The following is a 9031-nucleotide window of genomic DNA, read 5'->3' on the forward strand; positions in this document are numbered from 1 at the left end:
TCCTTTAAAGGCATCTTGATGGCCTATGGATAAACCCAAACTTTTGTAGGCCATCTAACAAACTGGGTTTCCTCACTACCCCTTCTCTCTTGTGGCCATCTTCAGTGGTTGCCTCCTCCCATGTAGGCTTCATCTATGTGTTGAGTTCTTCCTGATGCACTTTCTACTTCCTCTGTTTCATTGGTTTCTGTTCATTTTTTTTTTTTTTGAGTTGGAGTCTCACTCCGTCGCCCAGGCTGGAGTGCAGTGGCACGCTCACCGTCACCCCAGCATTGACCTACTGGGCTCATACGATCCTTCCGCCTCAGCCCTCCAAGTAGCCAGAACTATAGGCGTGCGCTACCATGCCCAGCTAATTTTTTGATTTTTATTGCAGAGATGAGGTCTCACCAAGTTGCCCGGACTGGTCTCGAACCCTCTGGCTCAGGCAATCCGCTAGTGCCTCCCAAAGTGCTGGGATTACAGACTGAGCCACCGAGTTCGGCCTCACTTTTTTTTTTAATCTTTAAAAAAAAATTTATTTTAAAGATGTGGAGTACAATTTAGGGTTAGTATACAAATAGTCATTGTACAGGTAAAATTTAGGCCTTACTTTTGTCCCCACTTAACCTGGTTTGAAATCAGTTATGCTTATTGATGAAATGTCCCCCCCTGGGTTTCAGCTCACTATTTAGGTCTCAATTCCACATGAAGGTCTCAGGAAGAGTTGCCTCAGGTGTACATCATCATGGTTCTTGCTGCTTTTTCATGGTGATTATTTGATCATCTGACCACCTGGGTTAGATTGAACCGCCTTCTTCCAAAATCCGTGTTCACCCAGAACCTCAGAATGTGAGCTTATTTGACTTTTAAACTGTAGGATGCATAAAGTTTTAATGGATAGCATTTAAAAATGCTGATTTCTGGGTCTTTCCCAGAAACTCTGATTCAGAAGGAGGGAGCCCAGGAATCTTCTTTCAGTAAGTACTCCAGAGAACTCGGTAGACAGAACACACTTTGAAAATCACAGAATTAGAATGTCCACATAGGCCGCAGCTTCAGAATGAAGGAAGGAGACTAATTCCTTGTGTGTCTGCCATGAACCACACCACTGAACTGGGCTATGTACATACCTCATTTAGTTCCCAGAACAACCTTGAGAGGTTCCCAAAAAGAATATCTCCCTCTTAATTTGCAGACTGATTTTTGGATTGATGTACACCAGCAATTCTACTCTTAGCAAGGGCAGATAGATACAAGAAATTTAAAAAACACAACATTTTCATTGACTTTCCTTTCCAGATGTTAATAAGTCCAGGGATAAATGTCACCAGGAGGATTTAATTTCTTAAATAAAACCTACTGGTCTTATACACTTGCTAGAGAGAAGATAATGCATCTTTCACTAGACAGAATCTTTAGCAGGTTACGGAATGTGAGTAGCAAATACTGTAGTTGTAGTTTTGAGAAATTGTTGCATCAAGCATGATTGGAATCATCCTGTTTTGTGAAAAGTTGGAACTGGACCTTGCCACACCTGGACTTAGATCAATGATGTTTGTACTTTTTGTTTATGGTTTTGAATTTAAACTTAGATGAATGATTGCCTGAGATGGAGTTGTTCAGAAGAAGGCTCTAAGATGAGGATTCATGTGGGTTGATTTATTAAGGGAGTGCTTGCCAGAGAAACCCACAAAGGAAAGACAAGCAACTGAGTGTCTTAGTCAGTTTGCATTGCTGTAAAGGAACACCCAGGGCTGGCTCACAGGCTGCACAGGAAGGATGGCACCACCATGTGTTTCTGGAGAGAGTCTTCTACCTATGGCAAAAGGCAGAGGGGAGCTGGCATAAAGTGGTGAGAAGAAAAAAGTGAGAGAGCAGGAAGGTTCCAGATTCTTTTTAACCATCAGATCTCCTGGGAACAAATACAGCAAGAATTCACTCATTACCAAGCCATTCATGAGGGATCTGCCCCAACACCAAAATGCCTCCCATCAGGCCCCACCTCTAATACTGGGTATCACATTTTCAACATAAGATTTGGAGGGGACAAATATCCAAACCATATCATCAAGCAAAGGTGGGATTTTAGGCAAAAAACTTCCACAGTTCCTTCAGTTTGATCCTGCCAGGAACTTTGGAGTAGTATAAGCCATACCTCAGCATTTTTTCTGACTTGAGGCAAGAGAGCTGGATTTTATACTCCTGTACCCATAAGTCAATGACAGTGCACTCCTCTCACTTCTCCAGGAATGTGACCTCCTACCGCTCTAACTCACTGGACATCCGAGCAAATTTGCTCAGGTGCCTGATAGAGCTCTCTTCTCCAGAGCTTTTCCAAAGTGGTGATGAAATCAAAAGCACATCAAAGTGGACAAGGGACACAAGACATGGTCAAAGTAATACAAGGGATGCAAGTAGGGCACTGACAGTATCTGGTCCGATAACACAAATTTGGTTGCTGACTTGAAAAATCTGTAGTAATTTTTAATATATTTTATGAATTCATCAGTGAATAACTAGTAGATTACAAACATTGATTTTATAATCGGACCCTGATCTAATTTCAGATTGAAAAATTAGAAAGCATCCTTTGTGTTGCTATCTCTCAAACATCCCCAATCCTCAATTTTTTTTGCGCCCCAAATGTACAAAAAATAGGCATAGATTTTTTTTTGTCATTAACATTGTTCCATTCAATGAAGTGAATCATTTAAGTTGAGAATGTACATGAGGTTCAATAAAGCTGTGTTTGATTAAAGACTACTTGGTGATTTATTAAAATTACAAAGTAAGGCATGCCATAATAAATCAAGTAAGAAATATAATGGAAAAATCTCTCTCTTAAGTAGCACTTCCTAGAGGTAACCACATTCTAATGGCTTATCCTATTTATTTATTCTTCTTCTATTTATTTAACCAGTCTTCAACTGATGGACATTTAGGTTGTTTGCAATTTTCACTCTTACAATATTATAATAAACTTTCTTGTCAATAGTCTTGTACACAATGATAGAAGTTTCTTGTGCACAAGTATGGACTCCTTGAAGTAAGATTGTTGATACCAAGGTTCACGAATTAAACACTTCATTTTATTTAATTAATTTATTTTTTTGAGTTGGATTCTCACTCTGTCATCCAGGCTGGAGTGCAGTGGCACACTCATGGTTACCCCAGTGTTGACCCGCTGGGTTCGGGCGATCCTTCCGCTTCAGCCTTCCAAGTAGCCAGGACTACAGGTGCACGCTACCACGCCTGGCTAATTTTTGATTTATTATAGAGATGAGGTCTTGCCAAGTTGCCCGGGCTGGTCTCGAATCCGCAGGCTCAGGCAATCCACTTGCCTTGGCCTCCCAAAGTGCTGGTATTACAGGCTTAGCCAATGAACTGGGCCCATGAATTAAGCATTTTAAAAGACGGAGTCAAATGTCCACACCTTGCCCCCGATCAATGGTGGTACTCATGTATACTGTCACCAACAGGGATTAAGCACCCATTTCCCAAATTGTCTTAATTTTAAATGGAAAAAAAGGTCATTCGTATAGAGTCATATAGCACTTAACGAGGATATGTTCTGAGAAATGCATTGTTAGGGGATTTCATTGTTGTGTGAACATCGTAGAGTATACATACACAAACCTAGATGGTCTAGCCTGCTATACAACTCAGCTATATAGTATCACCTATGGCTCCTAAACTATAAATCTGTGGCATGTTATTGTACTGATTATGCTAGGCAACTGTAAAACAATGGTACTTGTGTATTTAAACATATCCAAAATTAGAAAAGGCACAGTAAAAATTCAGTATTATATTCTTATGGCTTCACTGCCATATATGTGGTCTGACACTGACCGAAACGTTGTTGTGTCGTTCATGACTATATGTGGTCATGTTTGTTGAATTAGCCCCTGTGGCTCTCAGTCACACCATTGTCAGGATATGTATTAGAATCTGACCTTGCCCAGGCTAAGGTTTGAGTCATTTTTTCCTCAACTATTTTTTCTTTTATTTGTTTTAATTGACAGACTTTAAAAAATTTATCATATGCAACATGTTTTGAAATATATATACTTTGTGGAATGATTAAATCAAGCTAATTCACACATGCATTACTTCACATATTTATTTTTTGTGGCACAATATTTAGAAATTTATTCCTTTAGCAATTTTTAAGAAAACAATACATTATTATTAAGTATAGTTACGATTGTACAATATATTTCTCTCCCTGAAATTTTGTATCCTTTGACCAACATCTTCCCATTTTCCATCCCCCAGCCCTGGTCACCACCATTATATACTTTACTTCTATGAATTCAATTTTTTAGATTCTACATATAAATAAGATCATATGGTATTTGTCTTTCTGCACTTGGCATATTTCATTTACCATAATGTCCTCCAGGTTTATCCATGTCACAAATGACAGGATTTTATACATTTTTTAAAGGTTGAATAGTATATTTATTTATCACATTTCTATATCCATCCATCTGTTGATAGACAGGTTGATTCCATTTCGTGGCTATTGTGAATAATGTTGTGATGCACATGGGAGTGTAGCTATCTCTTCAACATGATGATTTTATTTCCTTTAGACATATAACTAGTAGTGGAATTACTGGATCATATGGTAGATCAATTGTTAACTTTTGAGAAACCTCCATACTGTTTTCATACTGTACTAATTTATATCCCTATCAACAGTGTGCAAGGGTTCCCTGTTCTCCATATCCTCTTGAATATTTATGATCTTTCATCTCTTTGATAATAGCCATCCTAACTGGTGTGAGATGATATCTCATTATAATTTTAATTTACATTTCTTTGCTGATTGGTGATGTTGAGCATTTTTTCATATATCTATTTGCCATTTGTATGTCTTCTATTGAGAAATGTCTACTCAAGTCTTGTACCCTTTAAAAAACAAATTTAATTGGGTTATTTGTTTTGTTACTATTGAATTTTTTCGTTCCTTTTGTATTTTGGATATCAACCAAGTTTTAGTCATTTTCTATTGCTATAATAGAAAACTACAGACTAGGACATTTATAAACAAAAGAGATTTATAAGGTTTTGGAGACTGGGAAGTCTAAGGGCCTGACACTGGCGTCTGGTGAGGACCAGCCCTTGGTGGAAGGGCAAATGATTGCACAATATAGAGAGAAGAAATTGGATGAATTCATCCTTTGTATCAGAAACCCACTTCTGTGATAACTAATACATGACCTCAGTAACATCATTTATCACTTCATGAGGGCAGAGACCTTATGACCTAATCATTTCTTTTCTTTTTTTTTTTTTGAGTTGAAGTCTCACTCTGTCGCCCAGACTGGAGTGCAGTGGCTACTCCCAGCCACCACAGTCTCGACTTGCTGGGCTCCGGTGATCCTTCCCCCTCAGCCTTCCAAGTAGCTGGAATTACAGGCATGCGCTACCATAACCGGTTGATTTTTTTGATTTATTGTAGAGATGAGGTCTCGCTGCCCAGGTGGGTCTCGAACCTGCGGGCTCAGGCAATCCACTCACCTCAACCTCCCATAGGCGCGGGATTACAGGCTGAGCCACCGAGCCCGGCTACCTAGTCATTTCTTAAAGGTCCCACTTCATAATGCTGTTACAATGGCAATTAAATTTCAATACGAGTTTTGAAGAAGAGTTTTAAACTATAGCAAACCCTTTATTAGATGTATATTTTGCAAATATTTTCTCCAGTATCATAGGCTGTTTCTTTACTCTATTGACTGTTTCTTGGGCTGTGCAGAAACTTTTTAGTTTGATGTAATCCTATTTGTCTATTTTACTTTTATTGTCTGTGCTTTTGGTTTCATATCCAAAGAATCATTACCCAGACCAATGTCATGGGACTTTCTCCCTATGTCTTCTTCTAGTTTTACAGTTTCAGGCCTTACATTTAAGTCTTTAATTCATTTTGAGTTGATTTCTGTATATGATGTGTGTTTTTATGCCTGTACTAGGTTGTTTTGATTACTATAGCTTTGTGGTATATTTTGAAGTCAGGGATTGTAATGCCTCCAGTTTTGTTCTTTTGCCTAGGATTGCTTTGGATATTCAGGGTCTTGTGTGGTTCCATACAAATCTTAGGACTGTTCTCAGTGAAAAATGTCATTGGAATTTTGATAGGAATCGCACTGAATCTGTGGATAGACATTTAAAAATTACTAATTTTTCCAATTCATGCACATGGGATTTATTTTCATTTATTTGTATTTTCTTTACTTCCTCAGTGTTTTATATTTTTTTCAGCATACAAGTCTTCCACCTCCTTGGTTAAATTTATTTCTAAATATTTTATTTTTCGTAGCTATTATAAATGTGATTGTTTTCTTGATTTCTTTTTTGGATAGTTCATTTTTAGTGTATAAAAATACTACTGATTTATGTATGTTGATTTTATGTCCTGCAACTTTACTAAATTTGTTTATTAGTTATCACACTTTTTTGGTGGAGTCTGTAGGGGTTTCTATGTGCAAATCATGTTGTCTGCAGTGACAGTTTAACTTCTTCCTTTCTATTTTGGACACCTTTTATTTTTTTCTTTTGCCTGATTGCTCTGGCTAGGAATTCTAGTACTATGCTGAGGTACATTCCTTCTACACTTAAGAGGTCTTTTTTTTTTTTTTTTGGTTATGAAAGGATGTTAAACTTTGTCAAATGCTTTTGCTATTCCCATTGCAATGATCATATGATTTTTGGTCCTTCATTGTGTTAATGTGCTCAGTCATTATAGAGTGCATAATCAACTTATAGTACATTTACAATGTTGTGCAACCATCACCACTAAATAACTGCAAAACTTTTTTATCGCCCCCCCAAGACCATCATCATTAACCACCTTTGTATGGTGGTACACGAGCATTCAGTGATTACTGGATGCTTCAGAGAGGAACAACTGCATTTTGTATAAAACAAGGGACCAGCATTGAGTTTAGAGGTCTGGTAATCTTTCTTCTTCTGTATTGTAGAGTTTCTAGGACTTCAGGTGTTCATTTTAGTGCTTGGAGACTTGTGACACTCTTTTTATTTTTATTTTTTGAGTTTTAGTCTTACTCTGTCACCCAGGCTGGAGTGCAGTGGCACATTCACAGCCACCCCAGCATCGACCTGCTGGGATCCAAGCGATCCTTCCACCTCAGCCTTCCAAATAGCTGGAACTACAGGTGCGCGCTACTATGCCTGGTTACTTTTTTCATTATTATTTATTGTAGAGATGATGTCTCAAATCCGCAGGCTCAGGCAATCCACTCACCTCTGCCTTCCAAAGTGCTGGGATTTCAGGCTGAGCCACCAAGCCTGGCCTTTTTTTTTTTTTTTTTTTTAGGGTTTCAATTTATCTGAGTAGTTGAAAACAAACAGCTGAAGTCTTGGCAAAAGGCCATGTGAGTCATCTCATTCTTCTAACCTAGTCTTTCACAACATTCCACCATGCAGCCCACCATTTAGCTACTACTACCAATATCCCTGAGCTCCATGCAGTATTCAAAATGTTTTCTCTGCCCAGAACACCCTTTCTTGGGACATCCTACTCATTCTTCAAAGCACATCTTCAGGGTCACCTCCTCTATGACGTCTTCCTTGATATTGATCTCCTTTCCCCATTTATACCCATACTATATTGTTTAAACCTCTTTTTATTGAGTGGTCTCCTATCGAAATGACTTAACTTTGTCTGTCTCTGTACCTGCATATGAGCTTCTGGATAATATGGACAGTGTCTTGTTCATCTTTCAACTCTTCCATAGTTTCTACCTCAATAAATGTTTACTGAATTGAATTGAATCATAGAATGTGTTACTATGAATTTCGATATTATTTAATTAAAAGAAAGTATTCTTGGGGAAAAGTGATTTGTATTTCTGGAAAAGTATACTTGTCTTGGGGCTTTTTTTGATAAAAGAAACTCAAATCTATTCAATTTATTTTAGGTATTATATAAGTAGATTTTTAAAGAAAGGTAAGAATCCCAGAGTCCCCAAACAAGTTGGAAATCTGGATCTCTTAAAGAAGAGGAGCTGAGGTGATCCCAGGGGCCTGCAGCAATAGAAGACTATGGACCTTCCCCCTAGTGATTATTTTTTCTTTCAGCTAATATTTATTGTGCTCCTACTAAGTGCCAGAAATGGTAGCAGGCCCTGGGCACGCAACAGTGATCAAGGCTGTGGCCATCTGTGCTCTCATGAGACTTTCATTCTGGTTCCTAATATTAAGGTAACTTGATTCTTCGCCCCCACCCTCTTTAGTGTTTCTTAGTTCAAGTTCTTGACAGGAATCTAATTGGCTGTTGGACAGCATTATGATCGATAAGCTCCTTTTGGGCCAGGTGGTTTTCATGGGGGGTGGGACATGACAAGAGCTGACAGCTGAGCAAGGGGAGGACAGACACTTTTCTCATAGAGGGGCCAAAGCAGGGTCAGGCACTCAAATGTTCCTCATTAAGAAATCATCTTTATTGTACATGATTTGCTAATATTTATGATTCATCTTATGTCCTATAAGCCACCAGATTCCAAAGATGATGCTAAGAAAAGAAAAGTCATTTCATGTGATGATAACATCATGTGCCACTGTGGGAGGCCAGGACAGTGACCGCTTTAACTTGAAAAGCAAGTTCTGCCCAAGCAATTAACTCTGTCAGTGAACACTGCAGATAACTTTTTGAGTTGGGAACTTAGAGACCATCTAATTCAGCTGACCTGCTTTCCAGATGAAAAAACTGAGGCCCAGAGGAGGGAAATGATTTGGTCAAGGTGAAGGATCTGTCATTGGTGAAGTAGGGAATGGAACTGAGGCGGTTGCTGTGTTTGCTAGTTCATACTGTTTGAAGTTCACTCTTTTTTCCCCTCTACCCTCCATCTATTCTTCCTTCTAGTTTTCTTTCCTTTTAAAAAAAAAATTTTTTTTTGAGTTGGAGTCTTACTCTGTCTCCCAGACTGGAGTGCAGTGGCCGCTCCCAGCAACCACAGCCTCGACCTGCTGGGCTCCAGCAATCCTTCCACCTCAGCCTTCCAAGTAGCTGGAACTACAGGTG

The sequence above is a fragment of the Carlito syrichta genome, unplaced genomic scaffold (genome assembly GCF_000164805.1).
Source record: "Carlito syrichta isolate Samal-C Ts95f unplaced genomic scaffold, Tarsius_syrichta-2.0.1 Scaffold305280, whole genome shotgun sequence".
Classification (NCBI taxonomy): Eukaryota; Metazoa; Chordata; class Mammalia; order Primates; family Tarsiidae; genus Carlito; species Carlito syrichta.